General features: G+C 40.2%; 1 long non-coding RNA gene across 1 annotated transcript; it reads left to right on the top strand.

Annotated features, from left to right (window-relative positions):
• The first annotated feature begins 359 nt into the window (after positions 1-359).
• LOC142865945 (uncharacterized) lies at positions 360-1445 on the top strand. Its single transcript, XR_012916036.1, has 2 exons — positions 360-971; positions 1219-1445. It is a non-coding gene; the product is annotated as an uncharacterized LOC142865945 (long non-coding RNA).
• The last annotated feature ends 13795 nt before the right edge of the window (positions 1446-15240 follow it).

Genomic DNA, 15240 nt, shown 5'->3' with positions numbered 1-15240 from the left:
CGCGCCGCCGCCGCGCAGGAGGTGCAGTAGGCCGCGAATCGCAGGTCTGGACGGTTCAGCCCCAGCCCCACCCTCCCTCCCCGGGCTTCGGAGAACTTGTTTAGCTTGCTAGCCCAGGTTGGCAACCACGAGTGACACAGTGGTTTCTTCTTCCCCTTAAGGTCACGTCCTTGCGAAACCTCCGCAGCCTCTGCCCGTAACCACCGCCCCAGCCCCACCCCGGGGGCGAGAGGGCGGGGCCGCCGGACGCTCAGCCCCGCCCCCGACAGCCCCGCCCTTCCCGGCGCGGCCGCCAGAGGGCGCCGAGGCTGCGGAGCCGGGGTGGGGCGCTCCCGGCCTCAGCCCGCTCCCAGGCCGGCCGCAGCGCCCGCTCCAGCTCGACGGGGGCGGGGGCCGGGAAAGTCCCAAGGCGCGTCTGGGCCGGAAACGTTAGTCACGCACCTGGAGTCACAGAATGTCCTGCTGGAAGGGATGCCAGGGCGGGGCCTAACTTGCCAAAGGTCACACCCTGGAAAGGGTCTCCCAGTGCCCTGCCCTCCTGACCTGGCTGAGTAGTTCTGATGGTGGATGATACCCTATTCGTCACCTGTAAATGAAAGGTTAGCTCAGGGTCCTATCCTGCCCTCCTACTCAACAAACGCAGCCCAAAAACACACCTCCTTGGAGCCTCTTCTGAAAAATCATCACTCTTTACATTGCATCCAAAGTGGATATCCCTTTATTTCCCAGTACTCTTGGCCCTTGGACAACATGGGTTTGAACCATGCACAGACTTTTTTCAATAAAAGTTACACCGTGTGCCAGCCTCTCCTGCCTCCCCTTCCAGCCCTTCCACTCCCTCCACCTCTTCTGCCTCTGCCACCTCTGAGACAGCAAGAGCACCCTCCTCTTCCTTCTCCTCCTCAGCCTACTCAACATGAAGACCTCAAGGATGAAGACATTTATGATGATCCACTTCCACCTAATGAATAGTAAATATCTTTTCTGTTCCTTATGATTTCTTAATAACATTTTCTTTACTCTAGCTTACTATATTGTAAGAATATAGCATATAATACGTATAAATATAAAATATCTGTTAATCAATTGTTTATGGTATCGGTAAGGCTTCCGGTCAACAGTAGGCTATGAGTAGTTAAGTTTTGGGGGAGTGAAAAGTTATATGTAAATTTTCGTCTGCATGGAGATTGGCGCCTTAACCCCTGCATTGTTTCAAAGGTCAACTATGAAAGGAACCAGAGCTCCTTGAAGACCATTTCCAGGTCGGAGGCAGGCAAAGTACAACACAATCCTGGAACTTCTTATTATTTCAGAATTCAAGCCATCAAAGATTCTTGGGTTGATGAAAAGCTGAGTGGTTCCACTTGGCCCACATGGGACAAGCATCAATAAGAATAATGACTGTAATGAATTGAAATGTATCAAATAAATGTTTTTATAATCCATGAGTTTATAATGATTTTTTTTATACAGAGTCTCACTCTGTTGCCCAGGCTAGAGTGCAATGGCATCAGCCTAGCTCGCAGCAACCTCAAACTCCTGGGCAAGCACTGCTTCTGCCTCAGCCTCCCGGGTAGCTGGGACTACAGGCACGCACCACCATGCCTGGCTAATATTTTTCTATTTTTAGTTGTTTGGCTAATTTCTTTCTATTTTTAGAAGAGACAGGGTCTCGCTCTTGCTCAGGCTATTCTCGAACTCCTGAGCTCAAGTAATCTTCCTGCCTCAGCCTCTCAGAGTGCTAGGATTACAGGTGTGAGCCACCGCGCCCAGCCTATAATGATATTTTTAAAATAAATCCTCTTAGCTGGGCATGGTGGGCATGCCTGTAGTCTCAGCTACTCGGGAGGCTGAGGCAGGAGGATTGCTTGAGCCCAGGAGTTTGAGGTTGCTGTGAGCTAGGCTGATGCCATGGCACTCTAGCCCGGGCAACAGAGTGAGACTGTCTCAAAACAAAACAAGACAAAACAAAAACCCGAAATCCTCATCAGTAGACTTTGAAGGTTACTAAGGCATTATTCTGGAAAGTGCTAACTAAAGGGAAAGAATCACACATTTATCTTGCCTTTTCTTTATAGACTATATTTCAAGGTAACCAAATACAGTAGTTGATGAGGAAACATTTTTCCTTATAAAAAAATCACAGCTAATAAATGCAGAAGTAATAGAATGAGAAAATCACTATGCTGCAATGACATTATGGATCTTTTCAATCAATCTTAACATGCCTCCAAATGGTACAACATTATATGTTCCTGATGTGATGCCATGCAACAGAAAGTATACAGCACCACTACTGAAGTATTCATGCCAAAAACAAAACAAAACAATAAGCACCCGAAGCTAATTGAGCCTCCAGAACTAACCACCATTTAAAGAAACATGAGGGATGGAGAAACATGTTAAAAGACACCAGACAAAAATACAATCAGCTAAATATAGACTGGAAAATTCTACAGGGCAAATGATCCAGTTTTTCCAACAAATTAATGGAATGGGGGGGGGACAGGGAGAGAGATCTGTTAAGTAAAAAAGACTTGCAATCAATGCAATTTTTGGACAATTTTGAAACAATCAATAGAAACAAAACACATGCTGATTATTAGATAACATTAAAGAATGGGTTTTCTGTTGGGTGTGATGATGGTATTATGGTTCTGTTTTTAAAGCTCTTATCCATTAGGAAAAAACACAGAAATATTTATGGTGAAATGATATGATGTCTGGGATTTACTTTAAAATATGCCAACAAAACAAGTGGCAGGGGAGAACTGAAACAAGAATAGTACAAAACAGAAACTGGGTGATGAATACATGGGGAGTCTCTCTACTTTTGTGTATGTTTGAAATTTTCCATAGTAACTTTTAAAGAGTATACCCCTCATTTAGCCCCTTTCAGATATATAACTAAATATATGTGGTGCAAATAAAATTTTCTATTTCTTTTCTGCATTTTCTCCCATGCATTTTCTATCAACTTTCCTGTATTGCCTTCATCTGAAAGTGAAAATGACCTGTAAAAAGTGGAATAATTAGCAATCATCCCTTCCATTTTTCATCTAGAACAGTTTCTTTTCTTTTTTTTCTTTTTGAGACAGAGTCTCACTCTGCTGCCTGGGCTAGAGTGCAGTGGTGTCAGCCTAGCTCACAGCAACCTCAAACTCCTGGGCTCAAGCAATCCTTCTGCCTCAGCCTCCCGAGTAGCTTGGACTACAGGCATGCGCCACCATGCTCAGCTATTTTTTTGTATATATTTTTAGTTGTCTGGCTAATTTCTTTCTATTTTTAGTAGAGACGGGGGTCTCAGCCTGGTTTCGAACCCCTGACCTTGAGCGATCGCCCGCCTCTGTCTCCCAGAATGCTAGGATTACAGGCAAGAGCCACCTCACCTGGCCTAGAACAGTTTCTCACATAACCCAGAACTCAAAATGGTTAAAGAGGAAACGGAGAATCAAAACTTCTGAGTTTCATGGCCCATTTAATTCCTTGAGGGTTTATTGTATTGTTTCTCTTGCTTGTTTGCTTATTTGTTGAGATAACCTTAGGAGGTAGCTTATAATAAAACAATTTCTTATGGACCCCAAAATGTGCTATTTGGGGCCCAGAAGGCTAAAGCGTCAAGGTATGAATAAATTTGTGTTCTTCATTTAAAGCCTGTGACTGTCAGTTCTTGGTGAAAGGGAAGGAAAAAGGTTCAGCTCATTGCTCAGCTGGGAGGAGGCAGCTTCCTTCTGCTCAAACCCTTCCCCCAACAGGCTCCTTCTCCTAGAGTTTCATTTTCCTCTTTTATAAAATGGAGCTGTTTCACTTCTTCCTAATTAAAGCCTGTGGAAGCACTTTTAAAGAAGATCCTAAGATGTATGATGCTAGAGAAGTGAAAACTATCATTAATATATTTTAATCATCACATTAAATACCCACAGGCACACCCACCTCTTCGCCATTCAGGCTGATTTTTACAAAGTGGTAATTAACGGTGATGATGTCATAACCATCACTGCTTTCATCCTGAAAGCTGTAAAGTTTCCAAATACCAACTCCTGATTAGGCTTAAAACATACTAAATAAATACAAACTCCCCATATCTGAGTGAATGCATGCTGGAGAACATTTTTTTCTTTGTGAGTACAGTAAATGAACATTAAAAGTGACCATCCATTAGGTAAGCCTACCAAAAACCCAGGCAGAAGTAATACAATAAAATGCTGAGATTGCATGTTTGGAAAATCAACACGACAGCCTCCAAAAAGACTCCCAGCAATCTGTGCCTGCCTTTTCAGTTCTTGTCAGGAGGTGAGGAGCTACAAGATTCCTGTCTCTTGGCACCTGGAAAGGGATGACTGGGAACTTTCCAGCCATTAAATGCCAAACCCTCTGGGAAATAGCTGACCAGCACATTGACAATACAGACTTCAGCTACAGTAATGCAGCTCTTTGAAATTTGAATACAATGGGCTCAAATCCCCTTGTGGTGGGAAACCCTGCGCCCTTTTCCAGAATCTACAGGGATTTGCCCGGGATTGTGTGGTGGGACAGGGCAACCTTACATCTCACCCGGTGACTTCCGGTTCTGATTTCCGGCTTGCTTGGAATTCTCTGTCACCCACATTTCACCTCTTGTTTTCTCTCCCCTCCATGTTAACCCTGACATGTAATAAAGATCTCTTTCCTTGATTTGCCCCAAAAAGTGTTAGTGAACACCTAGAAGACTTTCAATGAGGATTTGAAGGCAGCAATGGGGCCGCTACCTCACAGAAGAGCACCAAGGAGAGTTTAAAACAGAATAGTAGATAGCCATCAGCCACCCTCCTCCATCTCTTCCACTCAGCTGCCCCTCCAGCCACACTGCAAGGCCATTTCCCTCGCCTTCACCTCCTTTGTTGCTCTCCCTAGCTCCCTTGCCCCAAATACCCCAATTTTTCATTATTTTCTTATGCTGAGCAGTCTAGCACTCTCTTTGCTTCATCCCCAAACCACCACTACCCCAGCCCTGCTGTCTTTCTACACCCACAGTGGCCCATCAGTTTGCTTTTCTAACAAAGACAGTTCTTCCCCAAGAAGAATTCTGTTCTGTGTCATTCAGGAATGCTTTGGGCAGCAACTGATAGAAAAAAAAACATGAAATGATGGCTTAAGTTAGCAGCTCTCACACTTTTTTGGTCTCAGGACTCCTTTAGGCTCTTAAAATTTACTGAGAAGCCCAAAGAGATTTTGTTTGTGAGGATTATAGCTATTAATATTTACTGTAGGCCGGGCGCGGTGGCTCACGCCTGTAATCCTAGCACTCTGGGAGGCCGAGGCGGGCGGATTGCTCAAGGTCAGGAGTTTGAAACCAGCCTGAGCAACAGTGAGACCCCGTCTCTACTATAAAATAGAAAGAAATTAATTGGCCAAATAATATATATAGAAAAAATTAGCCGGGCATGGTGGCACATGCCTGTAGTCCCAGCTACTCGGGAGGCTGAGGCCGAAGGATCGCTTGAGCCCAGGAGTTTGAGGTTGCTGTGAGCTAGGCTGACGCCATGGCACTCACTCTAGCCTGGGAAACAAAGTGAGACTCTGTCTCAAAAAAAATTATATATATATATATTTACTGTATTAGAAATTCAAACAGAAAAATTTTAAATGTGTATTCATTAATTCATTTAAAAATAACTTTAAGAATCCCATTATATGTCAATATAAGTGATATTTTTAAGAAAAATTTTCCAAAATAGAAATAAATTAGTGACAATGACATTGTTTTACCTTTTTGCAAATATTTCACGTCTGACTTAATAGAAGGCAGCTGGATTCTCTATCTGCTTCTCCCATAGATTGAAGAGATATCAAACATCATATAGCCTCTAGAAAACTCTACTGTACACTTGTGAGAGAATGAGGATGAAAAGGGAAATAACGTCTTAATATTATTATTATGAAAGTGTTTATATTATATATAATATATAATATATTATTATATTATTATGAAAAGTGTCTTGTCCTTGTGGGACCCTTTAATCTGCTGTCCCCAACCCCCAGGCTGCAGCCCAGTACTGGTCCATGGCCTATTAGGAACCATCACTACCTGAGCTCTGCCTCCCACCCCATCCCGAGTCCATGGAAAAATTGCCTTCCCTAAAACTTAAGAACCAGGCCACACAGCAGCAGGTAAGCAGTGGGCAAGTGAGGGAAGCTTCATCTGTATTTACAGCCACACTCCATCACTTGCATCACTGCCTGAGCTCCACCTACCCCTACGTCCATGAAAAAATTGTCTCCCATGAAACTGATCCCTGGTGCCAAAAAGGTTGGGGACCACTGTCTTAAAGAGTCTTAGGGATCCCCAGAGAACTCCAGAATATACTTTGAGAACCACTATCTTAAAACATAAAGACATTTATTAGTCACTTAATAAGTGGTTTGAGGCACATGAACTCTAGGTTGGTCCAACAGGTAACAATGTCACCCATTCCTCCACCACTGTATGTTGGCTTCTTGTCTTCATGCTTGTTGCAAGATGGCAGCCACAGCTCCAGACATGACATCTTTGAAGTGTATATTCAAAGGAGGGAGGAAGAGGGTATATCCAGGAAGGCCATAACATTTTCTTCATTTGTCTGTTTCCTACCAGGAAGAGAATTTTTTTTCCAGAGGCACTCTAGAAGACTTCTCCTTGAATCTTATTGGCCCTGATAGGTCATAAGGCTACTCTTTTTATAGCAAGGGAAGATTAGAAGGCAAGTTTCTGGCAAAGGGGAACAAGATGGCTATGATAGGCTGAAACAAGACTCCTTCATGCCCTGGGGCTGGGTGCACGGTTGCCCAAACAAAATCAGGGTTCTGTTAGCCATGTAAATGGGGAATTGGCTGTGTAGTAACCAAAAATCAGTGTTATCATCTTAAATTAATAAATATTTCTCCTGCTACACCTTTATCCACAATAAGGAAGCAGAATGTGTGATTGACCATTGCCAGAGGCTCAAACATGAGGCTTGGATTTCCAGTAAAAATTGTCACATGGAATTGCTGATCAACTTGATCCACCAAGTAGGGTGAAAGTGCAGAAAAGCATTGTCATTTTTCAAACACTAAAATGAGCATTAAACTGAATGCCAAAATTCTTCATCATATAGATTCCCAAGGCCATCTCTAAGGTCATTTTATAAATATCCTATCAGAAATGAGTTCTCTGTGGTTTCCTTAGATGTAAGATTTTCATGGAAACAGGACTCCACCACTAAAGATTATCATAAAGATTAAAGAATATAATTTCACTTAAGTGGATTATCAAGCAAAGCTATGACTCCACATAATTGCAGTATAGTGGGTGTCCAAAGGTGATGAGCCACAAATTTGGAGATGCTCAATCTTTTAGGAAACATTCATTGAGCAGGCTTGGTATATATAAATAAGAATACTATTATTTGAAACTTATCTCATTCCAAAAGGGACTCTAGTATAGCATACAACACAAAAATAAAATAAAATAAATTGGGTATCTACAATAAGCTTTTTTTAAAACAAATTTTTCTAACCAAAGTCAAAAGATTGGATGAGAAGGAAAATAGGAAAGGAAAAATAGGATGAAGCCTCAGTTAGTGTCTAAAATTCATGACATAAGGTTATATACTATTTTTAGAGGTGTCAAAGAACAAAGTTTCAACAAATTGAATTTAAAGATCTAATTGGTTTTTATTAGTGATTCATTAATTGGGTGGTATCCAATCTACAAAATAAGAGGAGCTCCACCAGGCGTGACAGACTGATTAACTTTTGTAAGGCAGACCCAAAAGAAAAAAAAGAAACAGTATAGTGCAAAAATCAGATTGGTTAGCATCAGGTTATTTTCCATTTGGGGTTGGTCTACTGGGGCCTAGTACAGGAACTCAGTCCAAATTAATGGCCTCTTATAAATTTGATTTAACAGAAGTGACTTTAAAATTTGATACTTAATTGCCAACAACCAATTAAAAAATGGAAAGGCAATCAATTACACAATTCCACTGTCACTAAGGAAAATTTTCTCTCCTAGGCCCACATGTACACATACATAGAGGCACTGTGATATTTTTAAAAAAACAAAAACCTTCAAAGCCATCTCTACAATAAATAGTTAAATAGGACTACTTATTACAGTCTTTGGTGGAGGGCTTAATGCCAAGGCAGATTTCTATAAATGTCATGCTACAAATGCCCACCTTATTGTGGCACAGGTACACAGCTCTTCAGTGATCTAGCTTGCACCAAAAGTAGAATTTTGAGACAATAAAGGTCTGCAAATAGCAATATTCAAATGAGAGATCAGTATATTCTAACATTAACAAAGGACAAGTTTGATGAGAAAAAGTAAAACAAATCAGAAAATATTTTGAGAAATAATTGGTACAGGTTGAATTTCAATACAAATAGCTAGCAACCACAGATGATTGTGGGGGCTGAGGGAGGCACAGAAACAGAGAACAAAGTGTTAGAAACTAGACTTTTAACATCCCCACATGAGAATTCAGAGTATCCTAGGTTAATAATAGAAGTCAATACTAGAATGAAACAATTGTGTAAAAGCCTGATATATTAAAAGTGTCAAAAAAACCAGAGTAAAGTAATCTTCTGAAACAATTCAAAAGGAAACAAAAAGTTTAAAGTACCCTCCATAAACTGAAAGGGAGAGAACAAATAAAACTTAGAATCAACCTAAAAGGAAATAGGTTATGGTAAAATTTCACCAATTAAAGCATTTATTGTAAACAGGCTGAACTCTCCTATAAAAAGAAGGTAGCTTACTGACTGTTATCAAAACAAAATCTAATATTTTGTTCCTACAAGAGACACACAAACCAGAAACACCATCAACAGAGTAGCAATGTTAGAGGATATTCCTTTATGAACAGAAGAAAAGCTGGGATTACTATCTTGGTAGCAGATAAAGCAGATGTCATAGCAAAAGGCAGTGCAATAAATAAATAAGGTCATTACTTAATGGTCAAATGTATATTAAATTATGAAAATCAAAAAATACTGAATGTGAGTGTTACAAAAACCATTGCAACAAAGTCCATAAAAGAAAATGGACAAAAGGGCAAGAAGAAATAAAGACAAATACAATTTTAATTGGAACCCTCAATATTCCACTCTGAAAAAAATAGACAAAATATAAATTCAAAAATACTATATGATTGAATAATTCAGTCAATAAAATTTTTCTCAGGGCTCACTAGTTTCCATGCCTGTGCTACATCCTAGAAGATAATTCCATAAACAATATGAATTTAACAGACATATGGAGAGATTAGAGACATAACAAATTAATAGAGTCTCTTTTCAAGTGTACATAGATCATACCATCTGCAAACAAACTTGTAAAAAACTAAGATCTTATATTCGACGACAAAGACTTATTCTTTCACTGGTTTACCATACATTAACCAGTTTATTCAACATATAAGGTTATTTGGTATTCACAGAAAGATAGAAATACCATCCACCAAATAGTCAACCCATGAGGCAATAAAACTTAAAAAAATAAAAGCAAAAAAAGATGCAAACCTCACAGAAATGTTTGAAACATTTAAACACTGTCTTTGGTCGTTCTTGGGTTACACAGGAAATCCAGAACACATGTAGTGGACATCTGTTATTCTGTCCAGCCCCACCTCTTCCCCCTTCTTCTGGTAACAGAAGCCATCTCTTTCTTTGAGAAACTTCCCCTCCCCCACTCAACATGACTCTGGTGGGACTGTCAATCCCTTGGTTCTGTGATGAGGAAGTGACCCAGATGGCCCGAGTAACTGGTTCTCCTGAAGACAGTGATTGTCCTAGAAGGGGCATGTGACCCAAGCAGGCCAATTAGAGCCTTTTTCAAAGACTGATATGGGAAAAGACGAGTCAATAAAGTCTCCAACATTCTGAGGGCTACTATCTTGGTAGCAGATAAAGCAAATGTCATTGCAAAAGGTGGTACAATAAATAAATAAGGTCATTACTTCATGGTCAAATATATATTAAATTATGAAAATCAAAACACACTGAATGTGAGTATTTAAAAAAAACATTGCAACAAAGTCCATAAAAGAAAATGGACAATGGCCGGGCGCAGTGGCTCACACCTGTAATCCTAGCACTCTGGGAGGCCGAGGAGGGTGGATTGCTCCAGAACAGGAGTTTGAAACCAGCCTGAGCAAGAGCGAGACCCTGTCTCTACTATAAATAGAAAGAAATTAATTGGCCAACTGATATATATATAAAAAAAGAAAATGGACAAAAGGGCAAGAAGAAATAAAGACAAAAAAAATTTTTTTTTTTTTTGAGACAGAGTCTCGCTTTGTTGCCCAGGCTAGAGTGAGTGCCGTGGCGTCAGCCTCGCTCACAGCAACCTCAATCTCCTGGGCTCAGGCGATCCTCCTGCCTCAGCCTCCCGAGTAGCTGGGACTATAGGTATGTGCCACCATGCCTGGCTAATTTTTTCTATATATATATTAGTTGGCCAATTAATTTCTTTCTATTTATAGTAGAGACGGGGGTCTCGCTCTTGCTCAGGCTGGTTTCGAACTCCTGATCTCGAGCAATCCGCCCGCCTCGGCCTCCCAGAGTGCTAGGATTACAGGCATGAGCCACCCCGCCCAGCCATAGTCTTTGACACAATAATTTTATTCTGGAAAATATAACCTAAAGAAGAACCCCCGCACACAAACACACACACACTATATTGAACAAAAGCATTCATAGCAGGCTATTGATAATAACAAATTATGAAAACAACATGACATACTGCAATATAAGTGAAAACTAAGCAAAAAATTTTAATTATATGCGTACACCATGTACAAACATGAAAATGTTCATTTAAAACAATATGAAGTGAAAAAGCAGGTAATATAACAGGCACGCACCATATATAGGGATGAACGACCTGAATGCACACTTCACAAAAGAAAGTATTCAAATGGCCAACAAGCCCATGTAAAGTTGCTCAATATCATTAATCATCAAGGAATTGCAAATTAAAACCATAATGCAATACCACTTCACACCCACCAGAATGGCTCAAATAAAAGACAATATCAAGTGTTGACAAGTATATAGAATAACCAGAACTTCCATACACTCCTGCTGGGAGAGTAAATTGGTACAATTGTGCTGGAAAACTGTTTGGCAGTATATATTCCACTCCCGGGCATACACCCAAAAGAAATTCATGCACTGGACTGTTCATAGCAACACTGTTCCTAAAAGCCCCAAACTGAAAAGTACTCAAATGCATGTCAGCAGTAAATTGGATGAATACATTGTGGATATACACACAGTGGAATACACAGGGGTCAGCATTCTACTGTCTACAGGCCAAATCTAGCCTGCTGCCTGTTTTTTGTAAATAAAGTTTTATTGAGACACAGCTGCAATCATTTGTTTATATATTGTCTGTGACCACTTTCACACTACAGTTGCAGAGTTGAGTAGTTGTCTCGGAAACCATACAGCCCACAAGCCTAAAGTATTTACTATCTGGCCCTGTACAGAAAAAGTTTGCTGACCTGGGCCACATAGCAATGAGAATGAATGAACTACATGCAATAAATGAGTGAAAAAAAAAAAAATAAAAAAAAAAAAATTGAACACCATAGTTTTAGGCGAAAAAAAAAAAAATAAAATAAATGAGTGAATTTCACAAACAGATTTTTGAGGGAAAAAAAGCCAGACCCAAAAGAGTACACATTGTATGATTCCATTTCCATAAAGCACAAAACCAGGCAAAACAATTCTACGCTGCTAGAAGTCAGGATAGTGGTTACCCTTGGAGAGGTAGTGTCTGAAATAGGGTATGAGGGGGGTTCTGGGGCAATGGTAATATTCCGTGTGCTGTTTGTGAACAACAAGCAAGTGATGCATCTGATACGTGTACTTTTCTGTACATATGTTAGACTTCAATTAAAGGGTAAAAAGACAATAACTGAGAGTGGAAATTTTTGGAAAAGCTACAAGCACTCAATGCACAATACTATCTTGTAAATTGGATTCTAGAACAAGAGATGGCATTAGTGGAAAAACTGGGGAAATTCAAACAAAGTCTGTAGTCTAGTTAATAGTAATGTGCCAATTGTTAGTTCCTTCATTTGGGCTAATGTACCATGTACATTATGCAAGATGCTAACATTAGGGGAAGTGCAATGAGGGGTATACAGGAACCCTACACTGTCTTTACAACTTCTCTGTAAATCTAAAGTTATTCCAAAAATAAATTGTTTTTTAATTTTAAGCTATATAGCTAGCTGCAGTTCACAAATGTTTTGGTCTCAGGACCCCTTTATGCTCTTAAAAATTAAAAAATATTATTAAAATTTTATGTGGGTTATGTCTATCAATATTTAATGTATTAGAAATTAAAACGGAGAAATTATTAAAATGTGTTCATTAGTTCATTTAAATAAGAATAATAAACCCATTACATATTAACATAAATATTTTTATGGAAAATAACTATATTCTCCAAAACAAAAAAATTAGCAAGAGTGGCATTGTTGAACATTTTTGCAAATCTCTCATGTCCAGCTTAATAGAAGGCAGCTGGCTTCTGTATGTGCTTCCCCCTTCAGTCTGCTGTGATAGGAAACATCATGTAGCCCCTGGAAACTCCACTGTACATTTGTGGGAGAATGACAGTAAAAAAGGCAAATGACATTTTAGCATTATTATGAAAGTATTATAGTTTTAACCTCGTGAGACTCCCCAAAAGCATCTCAGGGGTCCCCAGTGGTCCATAAACCACACTTTAGAACCACTGCTACTTAGAAATAGATTAAACAACAAGACTGTGTTTCATTAGATTCTTTGTTCTGTAAAATTGCTTCAATTAGATAATTTTTTTAAATGTCAAAAAATGAAACAGTCTCCTTCAGGAAGCTAATTAAGTATCTCTGCCAAGAGGCTAGCAGCTCCTGTTCAAACTTGCGTCTCTGCATCTTGCCTGCAATAGAAAGACGCAGCTGTCCTGGTTGCCAAGGACACCCTGTCCCCACTGAAAAGCCCTGCTTACCACTCAGGTTCCAGTGGATATCAATAGAGGTTTTTAACGCAATGCTAAGCAGCCAATGATGAAGTCATGCATGGGAGGGAAGTGTAGACTTCAGGAGTTTTATTCAGGGGTTCATACCAGGACTTTGAGCTTCTGGGGCTTCAATGCACAAATGTGCCCAGGTCTGCCCACAGGGAGCTGCTGCCAACAGGGCACCACCGGGCCAGGACAGTGCAGCACTCACTAGCCTGCCCTAGCTCTGCCAGCGCCATCAGCCAAGTGCCACCTTCTTTCTATTTGTTCATTCTTTTTTTTTTTTTTTTTTTTTTTGAGACAGAGTCTCGCTTTGTTGCCCAGGCTAGAGTAAGTGCCATGGCATCAGCCTAGCTCACAGCAACCTCAAACTCCTGGGCTCAAGCAATCCTGCTGCCTCAGTCGCCCGAGTAGCTGGGACTACAGGCATGCGCCACCATGCCCAGCTAATTGTTTCTATATATTTTTAGTTGGCCAATTAATTTGTTTCTATGTATAGTAGAGACGGGGTCTCGCTCTTGCTCCGGCTGGTTTCAAACTCCTGACCTTGAACAATCTGCCCACCTCGGCCTCCCAGAGTACTAGGATTACAGGCGTGAGCCACGGTGCCCGGCCTGTTCATTCTTTATATTAACTAGATTGGTTTTGCACTTTTTGCTGAAATGTAACTTGCATATGGAAAAATACACATATCATAAGATACAGCTCCATGAAGTTCCACAAAGTGAGCACATCTGTGTGGCCCTTACCCGGGAGGTCCCCCATGGACCCCATTTCCAGTCAAACCCCGCCCAGCCCCTTAGATAACCACTGTTCTGACTTTTAACACCACAAATTAGTTTAGCCAGTTTCTACACTTTGCAGAAATAGAATAAACTGTATATCTTTTGTGTATGGCTTCTTTTGCTCAATGCTAACTCTGTGTGATTAGCCATGTTGTTAGCACGTAGTTTGTTCCCTCTCACTGCTGGACAGTGAGTCCTCCATTGTATGCTACATTCATATGATACGATATTCCTACTCATATCTAGAGTATCCCACTGTACCCTTCCACTGTATGAATACAGCACAATTTGTTTACTCATTCTCCTATAGATGGACACCTGGGCTATTTCCAGTTTGGGGCTATTATGGATAAGGCCGCCATGAACATTCTTATAGAAATCTTTTTGTAGAAACATTAGCTAGTTTTAAATGTAAACTTACCATGGTCATGGTTTTAAAACAAAATCCAACCATACAGATACATATCGAAGGTTATAATGTGAAAAGCAGAAATCACCTGCCCCATCTCTGACTCCTTTCAATTCCTTTGTTGTAAGCCCTATTAAATTTCTCATGAATCCTTCCAGAAATTTCTTAAGCATATAAACACGCACATACGTATAAACAAGTGAGATCATTCTTTTTGCAGTTAAGGTTTTTTCATTTAACAATTACCTTGGAGATTATAGGATAGGCCAGAATATGCTGAGGTAATGAAAAGCATCCACAATCTCCGTAGTGTAAAACTGCACGTGTTTGTTTCCCTCTCACACTACATGGCCAGCCCAGGCAGATAAGAACATCTTGCTCACAATAGTCACTCAGAGACCCAGGTGCCATTTCAACATTTGTGTCCACAATTAATGGACCTGGGAAAAGTGGGAAAATGTAACCCTACCCTGTGTGGGGAGGGAGAAGAGAGGCAGAACATTCGAGAACAACTTTAGTAATGACTACCACTGAGATTTTTCCACAACAGTATGCATAGATCTACCTCATTCTACCGGAGTGATGTACTGTCAATTACTTAACCAATTCCTATCATTGGACAACACAGGCAACATTACAATGAACATCCTTTTACATTTTATCTTTACCACTTGTTTCAGTATCTCTGTAGGATAAATTCCTTGAAGTGAAACTGCTGGGTCAACGAGTATGTACATTTTTAAACTGTGCAAAATATTACTGAATTGCTAAGTATTGTTAAACTGTCTCCTGAAGCAGTTGCCAATTTGCATGCATACCAAGAGAGGGTGAGAATATCTATTTCTACCATGTCTTGGTTCTATCTAACTTTTAATTCTCTGACCATTAGATAAACAAAAATAGTTATTTTAATTTTCATTTTTTAACCAAGAATTATATCTAGCATCTTATCACATATTTATTAACCAGTTATATTTCTTTATTTTGTAAACTACCTGTCCCTGACCTTTGCCCACTTTCCACTG

Source organism: Microcebus murinus, chromosome X (genome assembly GCF_040939455.1).
Source record: "Microcebus murinus isolate Inina chromosome X, M.murinus_Inina_mat1.0, whole genome shotgun sequence".
In the NCBI taxonomy this organism is placed as follows: domain Eukaryota; kingdom Metazoa; phylum Chordata; class Mammalia; order Primates; family Cheirogaleidae; genus Microcebus; species Microcebus murinus.
The sequence above is the reverse complement of the archived record's forward strand: the minus strand, read 5'-3'. Positions and strand labels throughout refer to the sequence as shown.